This window comes from Macrobrachium rosenbergii, chromosome 6 (assembly GCF_040412425.1).
Source record: "Macrobrachium rosenbergii isolate ZJJX-2024 chromosome 6, ASM4041242v1, whole genome shotgun sequence".
NCBI lineage: Eukaryota > Metazoa > Arthropoda > Malacostraca > Decapoda > Palaemonidae > Macrobrachium > Macrobrachium rosenbergii.
This window is the reverse complement of record NC_089746.1, coordinates 60,846,512-60,865,654: the sequence shown is the minus strand read 5'-3', so window position 1 is coordinate 60,865,654 and position 19,143 is coordinate 60,846,512. Positions and strand designations below refer to the sequence as shown.

The window sequence follows — 19,143 nt, the reverse complement described above, 5'->3', positions numbered from 1 at the left end:
ACAATCATCTGTACATTGAAAATTTTTTGTCAGTAATATTCCAAACAATAAAAATGAAGTCGTGGTTACAGGAACCTAATCCACGAACCGATAACACTTTATTTCGTTTCCATAAATCCCCCAATTTCCCATTAAAGTTAAGCCATTTTCCTCAGGCCGAAATACCCCTCGAATGTGACTTTCATAATTCGTGTGTAGGCTGCTGGAAATTAATTATAACTTACACGACGTACTTTGAATTCTTGATGAACAAACTTGCCTGACATGTGTCAAGTGATTGTTATACATCGACCCTGTTAACAGCTGCATGTCTGATAGCTTATCACAGAGAGAGAGAGAGAGAGAGAGAGAGAGAGAGAGAGAGAGAGAGAGAGAGAGAGAGAGAGAGAGAAAAAATATATCACACATATTCAGCCATTTTACTAAGTGAGCAAGGAGAACTTATTCTTTTTGCTACTGGGGCATTTTCGCGAGTTGGGTCGTTGTGGGTCTGGAACAACTTTACCCTATTCGTAAAGAAGGCATTTTTATCCAATTGACATAACGTTAATCAGCAAAACTGTAATGGAACTTTTCTTTAATGAGTTTGAGCGAATGTTATTTCAAATTCGTTGAGCAACAAGATTTTAACAAATTGAATGCATCCGCACCTAAATTACATTCTGCCCAAATACAGATTCATTATATCCTTATAAACAATTTATAATTCTGGTGTTTATCGTTAAAAATCGTAACCTTGTACGGTAAGCACCCGCTTTAATAAAAATCATCATTGAAAGCTGACAGTCACTTCTGTTTCCAACAGTTATTTTCATAAGTGTAAGTCCTATGGTGGTTTACCACATCAATGTCAATAAATTGCCATCTATATTATCTCCAGATTTATAAATCTCGATGACATTTTATACCAAACATTTCAGAATTTTTACTCTATTAAGTATATCCTTTACTTTTTTTATCTTTTATTTAAAATGTTCATTGTACAAAATACAGTCTCGAGTTGCAACATTACATTAAACTTCTTGTAACAATGTTCCTCAGTATCTCACTTTAAACCTATCTTAAATTTTTTTTTTCTTTATTATTTTTATTTTACAAATGTTCATCACACAACATTTATCTTGTACTTAATAAGAATTTGCTTTAAGCTGTAACCATACACAAAACTTAGTCATTAATATTCAAAATGTTTTTGTAACATGCACCTTAGGAAATGTTTTTAGTGGCAGGAACTTGTCGCGGAATTTTTTTCTCTAACCCAAATTAGACATTTTTTGTGCACTATTATCCCAAAATAGACATTTTTTTCTGCACTATTGTACTCGCTCTTTTTGGAAAATGCTTTCTTACAAAACCGTATTTCTATGGGAAACTATTTTGTATGCCGTAGGATATTATTTCCCAATTTTCCTTCATCTTTACACTTGCCACAGCACGTAGCAGAAACAAAGAGAAACAAAAGTGTTTATTCTGATGACTCCCACCATCCGTAAAACTTAGTTTTTTTCGCACCATTTCGGGGCCAAATTCAAACCACTCGTTCTTTATCCGAACAGCCGGCTATAGGCCAGGAACTCTTCAGCGTGGCATATTGACACGACACGTATTAAATCCGGCTCCCTGGCTTCAACTGTCAATGTTTTCCTAACGCTCGTTCAATGGGAAAAAACAATTTGACAACGGACGACGAGAAGAATAGGCATTAAAATACATAAGATGATGAAAACCGCTGTAGCCGCATAAAGATAAATAGGTACACTTACGTTTCATCTTCTTGAAGGAGCTTGAGATGATGGTGCTGATAAAATATCACCACCATTCCAAAATGTGTTCGTTGTTATACGAAATAGTCATCTACATTTTCCGGCGCATGAACATAATGTAATATGTATTTCAAATGAACAAATTACGTTAAAGTGGAAAAAAAATAACGTTTATGAAATCACTGGAAAGCATATGCAGTTAAGTCATGCATCCCAAAGACACACTGGCAGGAAGTAACAAAAAATAGGTTAACATTTGCAACAGAAAGACTAAAGCCTGCAAATTACAGCTCAGATCACAAAAAATTTATTTTTTAATGGCAGTGCTGTTTTTGTTTTGTAAATGTTTTCACACAGTACACACACACACACATATATATATATATATATATATATATATATATATATATATATATATATATATATATATATATATAAGTATAATCCACGAAGGAAGGGAAACACTGGAGTGCTGCGAGGCCTTTCAACTGTCCCTCGTCCTTTACTTGAGTCTGCTAAGTAAAGGATGACAGACTGTCGAAAGGCCTCGCAGCACTCCAGTGTTTCCTTTTCCTTCGTGGATTTTACCTTTATTTATATATTCATCATGTTCCAATTTTCGTGATTCAATTATATAAATATATATATATTACACATATACACACATACATATATATATATATATATATATATAGATAGATAGATAGATAACTACATTATATATATATATATATATATATATATATATATATATATATATATATATATATATATAACCAATGTGACGTTCGTTTCCTAAAACACTCAAAAGCCCACTTGGCAACTACAATGCTAGTTATATACGTGTATAGTTTCGAAACATCAGACATACGTGTCCCTAAATAATACTTTTTTTTTTTTTTTAAGTGACAACCTCCGTTTCTGTTTTCCGTCATCACCAATGCCGAGTCAAGAATTTTTCTTCGCTAGATATCACACGATTTCTATTAGAAACAGAAGTTAACGTCGTTAGACTCCATAAATTAAAAAATCCTGTAACCAACCATTTTAATTTTCATGAGACGTATGCAAAAAATCAAAATGCTGATCGCGTGAATTAGGCCTGAGGTATCTGATAAGTCAAAGCACTTGTTAAACAAAAACCATCGAACGAACAATTTTCAGTAAGGCCGCAAGCAATAACTTCAAAACTAGAACTGCAAACAAACCATTATCCGTAGCGATAGTTCCTCGAAGTAACGTTTAAGTTTCCCTTTACACAGATGGTGATGCAAATATAATGCTTGGATAACGATAAGTACAATGATTTACGATGTCAATAACAATGACAATGCATGTTTTAACGACATAATGCAGTTACACTTTCCTAACGACGGAGACATTTCCCAACAACAGTGTAAAGATTAACAGGCGAAATTTCGATAATAATACTATCATCCTACTTCAACACTCACCATCAGCCGGAGAAAGGGCGACGGCTGTCCTCCAGTGTCCCTGGTGAAGTTCTTTCAAATCACTTGCAAAGTGGTTGGTGGTGGTTCCCTCGGACTAAGCAGGTTGTGCGCCAGCACGGTGTAAGAGGCCTGGTGTTGTTGAGTGGATCTTCTTTGTCCTCCCCCAGGTGACAGTAGGGGAGACATGACACAGCCACCCACCCCCTGCCAAACCGGTTTGTCCGCCCCGGGTGGATACGGTGGTAGGTAGGGGAATGGGAAACATCAACCTTCCTCCTGCAAACTTGTTTGTCAGCCCCGGGTGGGGGCGGGGTAGGTAGGTAGGGGATCGGGAAGGTAGCTGATACACTTTACAAAATTCTTAGCACATCATTTTTGTTAGTTGCCAACAAAATTTCCACAAACCTTGCGTTTTCTTTTTAATATGACCATGATCTTTGGCAGTAAAACAGGTCAGCACATAAGTCAATGTTAGTTTGAGCTTTCCCCACTTACCAAGGCCAAGTACAAGTATGAGAGACCTTCCTAAAACAACTATAGATTTCATCTTTCAAATGCAAAGCCGTAAACACAGAGGCCACAATTGTACATATAAATGTGCACTCACCCAAGAATTTTATGGGTCTACCTCTTAAGTTTTTCATCAATATACTCTAGTGCAGATTCACTTTTCGGTCATTCTTCCCCTCATAACTTGTACAGGGTTTTGACTCTTGACGTTACAAAGTTCAGGAATTTCTGAAACTAAACTATCAGCAATTACCATTTCTTCGTTCATAAAACAACTACCCTTAATCACGGAGTCATTATACACACTCTCACTAATTTCTTGAAATATCACTACACAATCCTACCTTCCTTTCCACGCTCCCAACTTACTGTATTTTCATTGTATATTTCTTACTAGCACTAATATTACGTCACGCGTAAGTCAGCACATTCAATGGAATCACGGACTACGTCACCACTAACAAGGGAGGTCGGCGGGTAACTACCTCAACCGCCAGTGCCTAGTGCCGGACTTGATACCAATTGTTGGCGTCTCAGGGTTTTTAATCGCTAAATCGGATGTAGCGGTGGCAACGCTCAAACTACCAAACTAGCGCGTCACCACTTTAAACCTGACAGCTGTTTCAACTGTCCGACAGAAGTTGTTCATTTTAAATACATATTACATTATGTTTATGCGCCGGAAAATGTAGATGAATATTTCGAATAACTGTCCGAAGGCCTCACGGTTTGCTCTAATAATTATCGAACAGTTATTGCCGAACAGTAGAGTAACTTGGCGCGAGCCTCTTGCTATTCAGTGATTGTACTGCACTGAAAGTACGCGTCCCTTTCCATATGTGTTTTGTATGTTTCTTAGCGTTTGAGTCCTTTTGTTTTTATTTAACTCAGATATTACACATATTTCATTCATTTTCCTTTCCTTCGCAACCAACAGCAAACAGCTCGACTTCAAAAAGAAGAGTTAACGCCGAAACATTACCTCACCGGAAAACTCCCGTAGCAAATGAATTTCCGTTTGCAATCTTTTTTGACCAAGTCTTGGATATGAATCTCCTTAAATGATCCACTAGCCATGATCTTTATTTGGGGTCTTTCTGATGCTAAGGAAAATGTCTCACTAATCCACCATCAAAACGTGTGATTTGTTAAGTCCCTTAATAAGTTTCTTGAGGACGCACATGTTTTTTAAAGTCTTTTTTCAAAAATAGTTTTCCTCTCTTATGTCCGTCGTGTCTCCGAATTTACTCCACATCATTACAGGAAGAAAAAATCGGTGGTGCTTCTCATTTTGAGGAGTAAATGTCTTCCACTCGGTTTATATATATATATATATATATATATATATATATATATATATATATTTTTTTTTTATATTTTTTTTTTTTTTTACTTTATCCATCAATGGATTTTAAGGTCCTTCGCCTATAGTCACTGTTCCTAGTGACCTGAGAATTAAGATTGGCAACCGGAAAAACACTGATCACATCCAGTGAACACAGGAGGCAGGCTGTTGTTACTCAACCTAAGCGAAGGAGGCTAATACAAATAAACTTTCATCCGTAATAACAAAGTTTGGTCTTTCTTTTCACCTCGCTTATGCTGTTTTCTATAGCAGTGACATGTGCATGAACTGTTCACTTTTAAACAATTTATCGTCCACGTGCGCATTGCAACGAATATAATTTTTTTTTCGGCATTCCTGTTTTAACCCATCACCTCCGTAAAAGGGAGTTGGCTCAATATCACGTTTACACGTTCCATATTCTACTTGTCTGAACTTCTAATGCTTTTAGAAATAATGAATGACGTGAGTATCCTTTCAGGCTTATGGTTCTTCATTCAATCTTGCTCCCCGGGGTCTTTTAATATAAGTAGTATTTGGCTGTTCCATTGTCGACGTGTGCGCATGTAAACTTTTCTTCTGCAAGTGAACATTTTCCTTTTTGACTCTTTCCTATGTGATTTTTTCTTCGCATCGTCCTTTTCCCATTATCGGCGCAACGCATTAGAATCTTAAAACAAGTCTTGCATTCTAATCATTTTCTTACATTGTATCTATTTATTTACTTGTGTGTAATTAATTTTGTTTCCTCATAACTGATCTCATCTTTCCATATTTCCCATTACCTTCTGTTACTTCTTGCAAGTGAACGGCCATATTCTTTGGACGCTTGAATTTTAAGTCAATGTCACCTGTGAGCTTGTACCATATGAACAGGGCTTGTGATCTGAAAAATAACAAGAATAATCGTCTTTATCCATCTTAATCACAACAAAAAACTCTAATTATCAAGATCACAAAGAAGAAATCTACAATTCTGAGTCTATATAGGGAATTTAAGTCTCTCAACTTTTATTGGGAAGGCGCCAGGCTACAGGTACCATTTATTCCTTTCTATGTCATAATTAAAAGGAAGATTTATGTAGTGCGTGTGTTTGCATTTCTGACTGAGGGTGACGTATTCTGTAAATCTTCATGTATCACCAGTAAATCCCTGTTACCGAGCTGCATGCATATAAATCATAGATTAGAACTGACTGACAAGGTAACTTCATGAATGACAAAATATCCCTGCAGCTATCACCATGTCAAAGGCTGTTTGTTTATAATTCCCACGAAAAAAAAGAACTTTGGCGTTATCCATAATAAATTGAGAAGAGCATTTGAATACAGGGAGCCAGCGTGGAGCCTTGGCTAAAGAAAGCAACAGAAAAGCCTGGCAAGAGAGAAATACTGCCGTCGGTGAGAGAGAGAGAGAGAGAGAGAGAGAGAGAGAGAGAGAGAGAGAGAGAGAGAGAGAGAGAGAGAGAGTGTAGCAAAAAAACTAAAAAAAAAAAAATGTAAATTAATCGTACGAAAATGTTAACTAGTAACTATTCTATTAAGAACATGCTAAATATATCCCTAAAATGATGCATACGTAGAGCATCATATTGGTTTGTTCTTGTATTTTACCTTCTGATACGCAAAGGGACACTTGCAAAGCCTTCACTTCAAGTTTGAGCAGATGACAACCGCCGTAAGTAAAACATAACGGGGACTAAATCCAGTCCTACAGTTTCGAGACTAAGTGCTAGGTGGATAATCTTCCTGTGCTTTCCCTGGTCAGAAATTCGCGTTCTTGCTTGAAGAGTCTGTGCATCAAAATGTCCTCCATTATTCTTTAATCTTGTCCCAGGATGCACAGGGATTTCAATGCATACGTCATTGCTATTATGGAACTGTATACGTGTTGAGATTACATGATCTTAGATGAATCTAGAATAAAGTCAAAATGAATGTCCTTAATGCAATTCCCATAAGTGATCCCAGTTTCAAGAAATGTTACTCATCAGTAGTTTCTTTTTTCCTTCTTGCAGAACTACACTGATATGCATTCCATAAATAAATTTCCATAGGTGATTCGGCTTTTCGTTTCCTGGTTTCAAAAGGCGATGAAAGCAGGTTACATATATGCTTAGTATTCAACTTTTTTTTTAGCTAGACCGTCGGCAGTCAAAATGAATAGTTTTGTAAATAAATAGTACCGACATAGCAGAATTAAACACATGGGTAACTGACAAAGATGACAAAATGAGAACGGGATCTGTTATGTGATTTGAAAATTCATAGGTTCAATCTGAATGTACGTTGATATTGACGTTGGCTCCGAAGAGCATAGCTTTTATGACATCGTAAGACAGATCTGAGTAATTTCATTGATATTCCAACTGGCAAATAATAGCACGAGAAAGAACTACATTTTGCAACCCTGTTCCTGAAAATAAACAGGTAAAAAACTTCGGCGTGATCGAGTTTTCTGTGCAGTGTTTAATGCTGTATGAAACTCTCAGCCGCGGCCCATGAAACTTTCAGCCACGGCCTGGTGGTGACCCTGTGTTGTTGGTACCTACAGCGGTGCCGGACGCATGGATCATAGCTAACTTTATCCTTAAATAAAAAAAAAAAAACTAAGGCTAGAGGGCTGTGATTTGGTATGTTTGATGATTGGAGGGTAGATGATCAACATACCAATTTGCAGCCCTCTAGCCTCAGTAGTTTTTAAGATCTGAGGGCGGACAGGAAAAGTGCGGACGGATAGATAAATAGCCATCTCAATAGTTTTTCTTTTTACAGAAAACTAAAATCCACATGTGTGTTTCTGAGCTCTATCCAAGATAGGGCAACGTATATGCACAGTTGGTTTGCTACATGGCGTCAAATAACAATCCTTTCCCTTCCCGATCCGGATGAGGGTTGGAGAAATGGAAATCTGGATTGAAATGAAACGATCGCTAAAACTATAAACTGCTGAACTTGAGCTGAACTAATCTCCCACGTTGCATAAAGGGGAGGAGTGATGCTACGGTAGTCAAGTTCCATCCGCTCTATTTCAAGCACTTCGCAGTTTAGATGACAAATAAACATGAAATTATTCAAGTGCTGGAATTTGTCTGTTTCAGATTTCGTAGATTTTCTGTAATTCATGTAAGGAAATCCGATGCGAGAACTTGAAGAATTTTCAGTAATCAATCAGTATTCATTATCAAGTCAAGAACTACAATTCTATCTTTTTGAACATTTATCTTTGTAAATATATACTGAAAGATGGTGTACTGAGATAATTCTGTCTTTATATCTATCTATATCTATATATATATATATATATATATATATATATATATATATATATATATATATATATATATATATATATATATATATAATGTATCTGTGCGTGTAAAATCATACATCATATTCAGTATTGTATATTCCCATCTCTAAACAGTTCAGTTTAGGTCAAATAGCTTAAAGCTTTCCGGTCCCAGTGAGACATGGGATTCAAGTAAATAGATTTGGTTTTCTTGAGGTTAGAAATTGTCATATACACACATACACGCAGACATTATATATATATATATATATATATATATATATATATATATATATATATATATATATATATATATATATATATATATATACATACATGTATGTATATATATATATTATACATATCTGTTGCTTATACACGCATAACTTTTTACACTCACGAATATTACACCACAAATATCATTTAATATCCAGTTCATTATACCTTAGTAATGATTTACATAGACACACACACACACACACACACACACACACACACACACACACATATATATATATATATATGTGTATATATATATATATATGTATATATATATATATATATATATATATATATATATATATATATGTGTGTGTGTGTGTGTGTGTGTGTGTATATGTATATGTGTGCGCGTGTGCGCGTCTGTCTGTCTGTGAATTCATGAATGGATAGGAAGGATTCTACAAGCCAGTCCCATAGGAAAACAAAATTGCAAAGATTACGCGTGCTTGACCTGATATTATTAAGCATACTACATACAAATAAAATGACATTCGTTTATTGTATTTAACGTTCTTAACTCTTAATCATTTGATGACCAAAGCCACTGGCATTGGACAAGGATAAACACATAGTGTTAAAAGGACTAAAGTAAGAGTTGATAAAACTGAGGGATTAAACTACAAAATACTTGAGCTACAGGTTACACCGAATTCATTAATGGAAGGATTAGCATGCTTTCAGACTAGTCCAAATTAATACCATTGCTGGTTACATGAAACACTGCTGTTAAGGCTAGATATCTTCTAAAGCGCCCAGAGATTAACTCACCTGTAACATTTTGTGCCTAATCCAGTGCTTGCAGCTTAGTTACACATTCAAAATAACGCTCTTTCTATTTCATTGTCAACGATAATTAAAGAATAATAAGGTAATGTGCTTCAATTTGGGTTGCGAAATTGTTTCAGAGAATTATATATTCTCCCGGAAATTCCAGGTACTTTGCTCTTCAATTATGATAAAGTAGTTATCTTTATTAGGAAAATATAGAATGACGGTTACTTGGAGCCACCTATCGGCAAAATGAGAAGAGCAGAGAGCAGGAAATTGTGGTCTACGCCTGATGGGGAGCGATAGACCCTTCCCTGGGGAAATTTTAATTACTCAGAATTCGGAAACAACAGTGAAGGGAAAAAAGCCCATAGAATGCCCCAAACCTTGTGTGAACCTAAAAACCCACTTGCCGTCCGAATGTCAAAGCTTTTAGAAACTTAATGTGTACGTCGCATTCGCGAATGCTATGATGGACCGGTCAGAATTCTTTATGTAAAGTTCTGAGAGATTTAGTTTTCAGTTCAAGGGGAATAGAATTTTTACCATCTTATGAGTCTATTGTTCCGATGTTCGGAGGAGTTTTAGCCTTGTAAGATTTGTATGAATGTTAATAGGTGATAAATTATTTATTTGATAAGTTATTCTAATACTTTTCACTGCATTATTATAATGATGATAATAATAATAATAATAATGATCATAATAATAATAAGGCCAGTAACAATATTGATAATGATCACTTTAAAGAATAATAAAATTTCTAAGAACGACGAAATTTAATTCTTTTTAAAGCTTTCTTCTTTGAAATCCACAGATTTTAAACAAAATATTAATGGTGTTTGAGCGTAATGTAAAGTATTATTATTATTATTATTATTATTATTATTATTATTATTATTACGAGTTTGATGGCACGCCCTACGCTGCGCTGGAAACCGGCGCTGCTTGTCATGTCTCCCCTGTCATTCCGATCCCTTACCTAACCCGCCGCCACCCGGGGCGGACAAACAGGTTTGCAGGAGGAGGGTGGATGTGTCATGTCTCCCCTACGAAATATCCACTAGGATTTTATTATTATAAATTATTATTATCGGACAGAAAAGCACAGAAATAAAGTATGTTAGTATAGATGACAAACAGGACTTGCAAAATATTATATCAGGGTTTTTCGGATAATTTAGAGGTCTCCCTACCTCAAATATTCCAACGCTGTACCCCTAGGAGTTTTATTATTATGGAGATTATTATAAACGGTTACTGAACATAAAAGAAAACAAAACAATTTAAATATACTTTATAACTGAATATTCAAAACATGGCTCATTTTAATCTGTTCTAAAAAAACCAAAAAAAATCATCGAAAACACAATAATGTAATGTTTTTTTAAAGGTTTTGGAAAAACTAACTGAGAGATGCATCAAAACATTTTCATTACTAATAAATAAACTCCTTGTAACAGGTATGAGAAAGGATAATTCATATCTCAAAGGTATTAATTTCTTGGTTCTTTGATATAGTAGATGGAATCTAGAGTACATAAACGTCAGTCCTAGTAAAGATATATAACAAAACAATTAAAATATACTTTATAACTATGAGTATTTTAATCTGGTGAAAAAAATCAAAAGTCATATCTAACGCACCTTAAAGCATAGCGAAACTAACATACATCAAAACAGTAGGAACAACTCAAATTAAGCTATAGCCATTCTCAAAAGAGATATAAGTCATTCAGTCTTCATATAGTATATAGTGAGTATTGTATATACATATATATATATATATATATATATATATATATATATATATATAATTTGTATATATGTATATATATATATATATATATATATATATATATATATATATACATATATATATATATATATATATATATAATATATATATACATAGTATATATATCATATAATGTGTGTATGTATATGTATGTATGTGCATATGATATTATATATGACCTATTATGGGATTTCTTTCTAAATCTTTACATGAGACTTCAAAAATGTGAAGTATCTTAGATACGCCCGCTTAACTTTTATTATAATGACTACCACTTAAACTCCAAAACAGCGTAAATTTTACGGACAGTCATAAACTTACGTGCTTAATATTCTTGTCCCCAACACGAGACCAGGTTAATGTGCTCCCATGAAAATGAATGAGACATCTGCTTATGGTTAGGCGCTCCAAATATTGGGGAAACTCTTACCCCAGGTGACAGAGATAAATCTAAACGTAATAAAAAGTTTTTTCGGAAAAATATTTTATTTATAGATAGATAGACAAATAGATAGATAGATAGATAGATAACTGGACCCATTGTTACTAAGAACAGTCAAGTATCAGGATTACAATTTTCATATTGACATTCATTACAAATAAGAATATAATCAATTTTGACTGTGAACAGTAATATATCCATTTTAACGGCAGGCACTACGTTGATAAATATATAAAGGCTATATATTTCATAATGATTGGAAGTGTTAACTTGAGATGCAACAGTACAAAGAAAAACAAACTTCAATTCACTCAAAATATAAATTCTTTGAAAGCCCGTTTTAAATTTTGTCAATTGACGAACTGTACCAATAAAAAAACATATATGATAAATGACATGTTTAACAGGCATGGTTAAGGGATCCCCCATACTCTTTTCCCTCTTGAGGTTCCGAGCCAAACAACTTGAAAGGATTTTTATAGGAACTAATTTTTCATAAATTTATTAAAGCTTTGGCGATCATTTACATGAAAGAATTACTTGTTACAAGCAAAATTTCTTTGTTCTTATCCGTTTATATTTTCTATGTAATTTCCGACTATCTGTAATATGCCTTTGTTGTTGTGGCTGTAAATTTCAAATACTGATTTCCGTCTTAGGACGAAGTTGAAGTTATACCAGAATTGTAATGTGGATTGAATACCCATTTATCAATATATATATACAGTATATATATATATATATATATATATATATATATATATATATAATATATATATATATATATATATAATTTATATATAGACAAATATATTTACATACATATATATATATATATATATATATATATATATATATATATATATATATATATATATATATTATATATATATATATATATATATATATATATATATATATATATATATAGAGAGAGAGAGAGAGAGAGAGAGAGAGAGAGAGAGAGAGAGAGAGAGAGAGAGAGAGGGAGAGAGAGGCAGGCACCAATTTCTATAAACACGAATATGTGTTGGAGGGGATAAACAAAACCTCTAGGGACAGAATATGGTCAAACCGTAGGAAGAAAATCGAATGAAAAGATTTATACATAATAAAAAACAGAGGTAAAATTTAACTTTTGCCATCTGCCTGAATCTGATCCTTGTTAACCCACAGATGAGGATTCTTTGATGAGATTTCTCGCGAGGTGGGTTCCAGGTATCAGGTTATCTTTATCGAAAATGGTACAAAAGAGAAAAGGAGAGAGAGTGAGAAAGACAGATGATGATGATGACTTCGGGAGACTCTCCTCCTAGAGAAAGAATATCCGAAGTTTATACGATCTTACTCGAAAAAGAAAATACACGGGCAGATACATATACGAGTCCCCACACACAGACAAATGGATACCCAACCACACCCACAGACACTCATGGATATATATATATATATATATATATATATATATATATATATATATATATATATATATATATATATATATATATATATACTCAACATATATATATATATATATATATAATATATATATATATATATATATAAGGAAATATATATATAATATATATATATACAATGGGTGGTGCTAGACCTTTCGACTTAATGTCCTTTACTTAGCAGACTCATTAAGTCGAAAGGCCTAGCACCACCCTGTTGTTTTTCTTTCCTTCGTGGCATTTGCCTTTATTTATATATTCATCACGTTCCACACTTTCGCGATTCAGTTATACATACATACATACATACATACATACATACATACATACATTCACACACACACACACACACATATATATACATATATATATATATATATATATATATATATATATATATATATATATGTATGTATGTGTGTGTGTGTGTGTGTGTGGGCGAGTGAGTGTACGTACATATAAAATCACATTTGTATAACCTCATAAAACTAGCGTCGATGTCGCGAGGCAGGAACATTTTTCATGTGTGTAGACAGATAGATAGATGGATAGATAAAATGAGATTGGTGTAACCTCACATCTTGGACCACAAATAGGATCTTTTAGAAGACGGCTGTACGAAACTTGTCATTATTCCCATGTAACATGGTTCAATGCATTAAATTTGCAAAGCATGCTTTTTTAATAGAATACAGAATTGAAAAAAAGAGACAGGACAATGTTCAACAAACTCAGCACTTTCTGGAAGTCGAACACATTTCTATAGATTTTTAAAATGACTGACGGCATTGTCTTTCTATTCAACAAGACAGAAATATATCCTTTACTATTTAACTGTGATGCTACGGGAAATCTCTTTAATAAAGTACATTTAAAATAGATTTGGCCATATATTCCGCTCAACTGAATCATATAATGATATTAGGTTCTAGTGCACCTTTCATAGTGTGCAGTCTACCTGAATAACTCTAGATTATAACCGTATAACTGGTGACATATTGCATTTTTGTTATCAATTTTCCTGCAAATAGTTTATGCCTTAGCTAATATAATAATATCTCTCTCTCTCTCTCTCTCTCTCTCTCTCTCTCTCTCTCTCTCTCTCTCCAATCACTTGAATCGTCAAGACTTAATTATACACTAAGATGACGTAAAATACTATAAATAAAAAAAAACATAAACGTATTCGATTCTGAGTAACTCACCATTCAAGAAAAGGCTGTTGAACACCTCCACACATCGGTATATATCAATTTGTTATTCATTCAGTCTAATATTTGGTTTAAGTGACATTTACATCTAGCTGGAATTAGTCGGGCTGCACTTGAATAAGTAATACAGTATATACCAACGTAAGAGAGAAATATTTTTTTTTTGACTGCGATGCAATTTAGAGATTATTCATGACATTACCCCTGTTAAGTAACCCATAATCCGTTACAAAAATTAAGTAATAAATTGTCCTTGACGATTTCATTTCCATTTATTCACACACGCACACACACAAACACACACAGGCATATATATATATATACACACATACGTAATATGTGTATATATATAATATACACATACACATACGTCCAGTACATACACACGCGTGTGTGTATCATAAAGGCGAAGAGTGATACGAAATAAATTAATATTTTTTTTTTTGCAATAATGACCTTGTCATGCTTGCATCCAGTCTCTAATATTTAGTTATCTGATATTACCAACAACTCACTTGTTATTGAAGGTTTCTCCTAACGCGGCATCTCAGTCTGATATATAACCTGAACGATATTTCTATTACGTTGTTAAGAAATGTATCGATATAAAAGCTATCAGTAAGTGGGAATGCTTATATTCGCCTGAGAAGTTTTATGTAGCCTACGAGAACAGGCACAGAACGCACTTATTATCCCCATGAGCAGTACACAAATTATATATATATATATATATATATATATATATATATATATATATATATATATATATATATATATATATATATATATATAAATCAATACATATAACAAAGGAGCTAAGTGTAGAAATAAATGAATCAAATATATACACATCATATAGTGAAACATTACTTATGCAACTTACCACTAATTCCAGATTTATCGACAATGAGAACAGCCCTCATTTCAAAGTGATTACTTCTCTCAATATTAATCTTTCTCTACACTGAGTGAAAAGGGTATTTGTAACAAGGGAGAGATTATTATCGTCACATTGAAAAACGAGGATAATAAGTCTTGGTTACTTCCCGTTATCGACAGACTTCTCTGTAATCTTTCTTACTTAAAAGAGGATTGCATCGCGGGAATTACTTTCTGAGAAAGAGATATTTATAGCGCTCGTTACTTTCCTTTTTTTTTTTTTTTCTTTTCTGTTTGTTTCCTTCCCTTGTTTGACTTAGTGTGTGTCTGAGTGTTCCTTCTTCTTTTTCTGTCGGGTCCTTTGTGTTTCTTTGTTCGTTACTGTGTGTCTTGGCTGTCTGACTGATTTTTCGTTTATAAAGATGCTGTGCCAAAAGGAAGTAAATTTGCTTCTCTGTTACTTACGTTTATATTTATATATATATATATATATATATATATATTATAATATATATATTATATATAAAAGAAAAATTAGTAACACATAAATAGTTCTTACTCGTTCTATAACTTTATAAACAACAAATACGAAGAAATATGGTTAGAAAAACAGAAAAAATCAGTCAAAACACAAAAGTAAAAAAAGCGACACTCAGAATCAGACAAGGAAAAAACCCACACACACACACACAGTATAATATATATATATATATATATATATATATATATATATATATATATATATATATATATATATATATATATATATATATATATATATATATATATATATATATATATATATATATTCATACATGTGTGTGTGTGTGTGTGTGTGTGTGTGTGCGGTGAATAACTGCAAGCGGTTGGTTTTACTGTAATTATATTTGTGAAACTACATATTTTATTCTGCATCTATACGTATCTTACAATAATCTAGTTCCTAACCCACCACTAAACACGACCCATGATCGCTGGTAATCACCCAAAATGGAAGCTCGTTTAAATTAAGTTGCTAACTTAAACTTACTTCGCGGATCTTGAATTTAATCGTGGAGAGTTACGCCCTCGACTGCGGCCTTTTAATTGCACAGTCATTAATTGCTGAAATTGCTTAATACTACCCTAATTATTATGATGGAAGGTAACTCTGAAAATGCCTCTCTATTTTTTCCTGACAACTTATGATTAAGACTCTTGGGATGCAAGAGTTTTTATTTTGGGATTTGAAAGGTTTTGAAGACGATGGAATGAGGTATTGTCTCAATGGAATCCTTTACTTGAGGTTTTAATTACTTTTCGAGATTATATAACGAAGTCAGGGATACAGCATATAGGGTAACACAAAGTATCTCTTAAACAAATGCCTCCAGATTTTGTTCGCGTTTTTAAGGACGGACGCGCTTAGATCGACCCCAGGACAGGATAAATGATAAAGAGTTAGGGCTGCGTTAGCGACCCTGCCTTTTAAAATTTCCAGGGTGATAACAATAAATGGTCGCCTGGTGCAAGGCGACCATAATGATGGGTCTCAACGGAGCCCAACATCCTGCAAACAATCCCTAAGTTTGTTTATTTACGGAACACATTTTACTCTACATCTCCAGAATTTAAATGAAATCTTTACGTGCACGCGCACTTGAATACACAATTAATGCTTATGAGATGTCCCAGCGCTAATTCAAGTTTTCAGCCTGCAAAAGCGGTTAGCAGTTAATTTAAAATACATTTCTATGATTTAATTCTCGTCTCACTCTCAAAAGCGAGGCATAACAGCTGTTTAAACAAACTATGTATACAGTTTAACAGTGATTGTAACCCACGGAAACAAAAATATATTCACTAATTAAATATCATTTCTAAAAGATACGACATACTCCCAGTGAAGCGTAGGAATTGCTTCAGGTTCGCCAGAAATACACAATCCATCATCTATGGTGTTCCTGTTATGAAATGTCCAGACACCGAGAACGTATCCTGTTAATGTTTTCTTTTTTTATTCGAGTTTCTTTCCCTTTCGAAGGAACTTGGAAGAATCAGGTCCCGAATTCGTAAGAGAAAATGCAATTCGGGATTCCTTCGCTTCTTATCCTATTTATACTTTATATTTCCGGTTTCGAGGATTTTCCCCTTGCGGTTAATAAGTTCATGTATTTTCTCATAACTAGCGTATTAAAAGTGACTATTACACGCCTATAATTATAAATTATCTTGATCTCTTCTTCAGATTTAGAGGACTTCTAGTATAATAAAAGAGAGAGAGAGAGAGAGAGAGAGCATAACGTAAATAACCCAACAGGCAAACACCACATCAAGAAATTGTCTTAAACCACAATCTGATCATAACCAAACGAACAAATGAACTAAGGAGACACAGAAACAAGTAAATGTAAGATATAAAAAGTAAAAAATGCGCCAAAGTTTCTTCGGCTCAGTCGAGTTTTCTGTACAGCGTATAATCAAGGCCACCGAAAATAGATCTATCTTTCAGTGGTCTCGGTATAACGCTGTATGAACCGCGGCTCATGAATCTTTCACCACGGCTCGGTGGTGGCCTGTCCGATATCGCTGACAGACACACGATTATGGCAAACTTTAACCTTAAATAAAATAAAACTACTGAGGCTAGAGGGCTGCAATTTAGTATGTTTGATGGCTGGAGGGTGGATGATCAACATACCGATTTGCAGCCATCTAGCCTCAGCAGTTTTTAAGATTTGAGGGCGGACAGAAAAAGTGCGGACGGACAGACAAAGCCGGCACAACAGTTTTCTTTCACAGAAAACTAAAATGTACAAAATGCCTGCGATGAAAAGATAAAATACTCCACAACCACCACAAGGTCGAGCAAACGAAAACCATCGTAACACTATCATAGATCAAGACGAGCGCGCACCCTCCTTGAGTATATCAAGTTGCAACGAAATCAACAACGCTGGGCAAGAAAGGAAGCAATCAAGCATGGTCCCATAACTACACTTCAGGGCATTCGAAGCCAGATAAGGCGGAGGATGAGGCCGCATCACTGGGGGATATTACTCTGCCTTATCACCAGGGATGATCTGGAGGTTCCACGCCTTCTTGCTTGCAGTTTCGTTAAGTAGGAGACCACAGTTTCTTTGTGAGATTGCACAGACATTGCAGGTACTATTGGGTTGCACATTTCTTCGTTGTGTTCGTCTATTTTTATTTCGCTTTGCCAGAGAGAGGTCAAATTTTATTCTAGTGAGTCAATCAATATATTATATTATATTATATTATATTATATTATATTATATTATATATATATATATATATATGTATATATATATATATATATATATATATATATATATATATATATTTGCTAAATATTTATAATAATGATGACCTCCTACCCTTTCTCTCATTGCATCCAGATAAGATAAAATAAAATAAATAAATTCGGAGCGAGGAAATATGCCACTGGGAAAACCATTAATTTCATGAAAATTGAATGCAAATATACTGACTGACTGATTGCGGCTTTCCGGCATCACGGCGCGAACTGCGCTTTCACTCTCGGGTCCTCTCCTTGCCCTATTCCATCCCTCGCCTTTATCAGAGGCTTCACCTCCCCACCTTGAAATGTGTCTCCCTTCCCTCGAGCTTCTCCCGACCCATCTCGCCTGCAATAAATTTCCTCACTCATCCGCACTTTCTGGCGTCCAGCGCCGAACGTCAGACTTTACATTTGCTCCGTTGCCTGTCGTAAATCTACCGCTTATCCGGGTCGGTCGTCTCATCTCAAAATATAGTGCTTTCCACTATTTTTCGTCTTCAGTTCCGCTGCGGTTTTCTAACGCTGATATAAAAAAAATAATCTGACTGAATAATAAAATGCGAAAGATATGAATTAACTGGTCAGTTTTCTGTTTTTCGTTGCGTAAACGTTAAAGATGTCTGAGAAACCTGGCTGTTGAA

At 34.2% G+C, this 19,143-nt stretch overlaps 1 long non-coding RNA gene across 1 annotated transcript in view; it reads right to left on the bottom strand.

The window, feature by feature from the left end:
- Positions 1–5,141: 5,141 nt before the first annotated feature.
- Positions 5,142–19,143, bottom strand: part of LOC136839793 (uncharacterized) — a 157,692-nt gene continuing 143,690 nt past the window's right edge. The window contains exon 4 of the long non-coding RNA XR_010853467.1: positions 5,142–5,958. This is a non-coding gene — a long non-coding RNA (uncharacterized lncRNA). The remainder of the gene's footprint in view (positions 5,959–19,143) is intronic.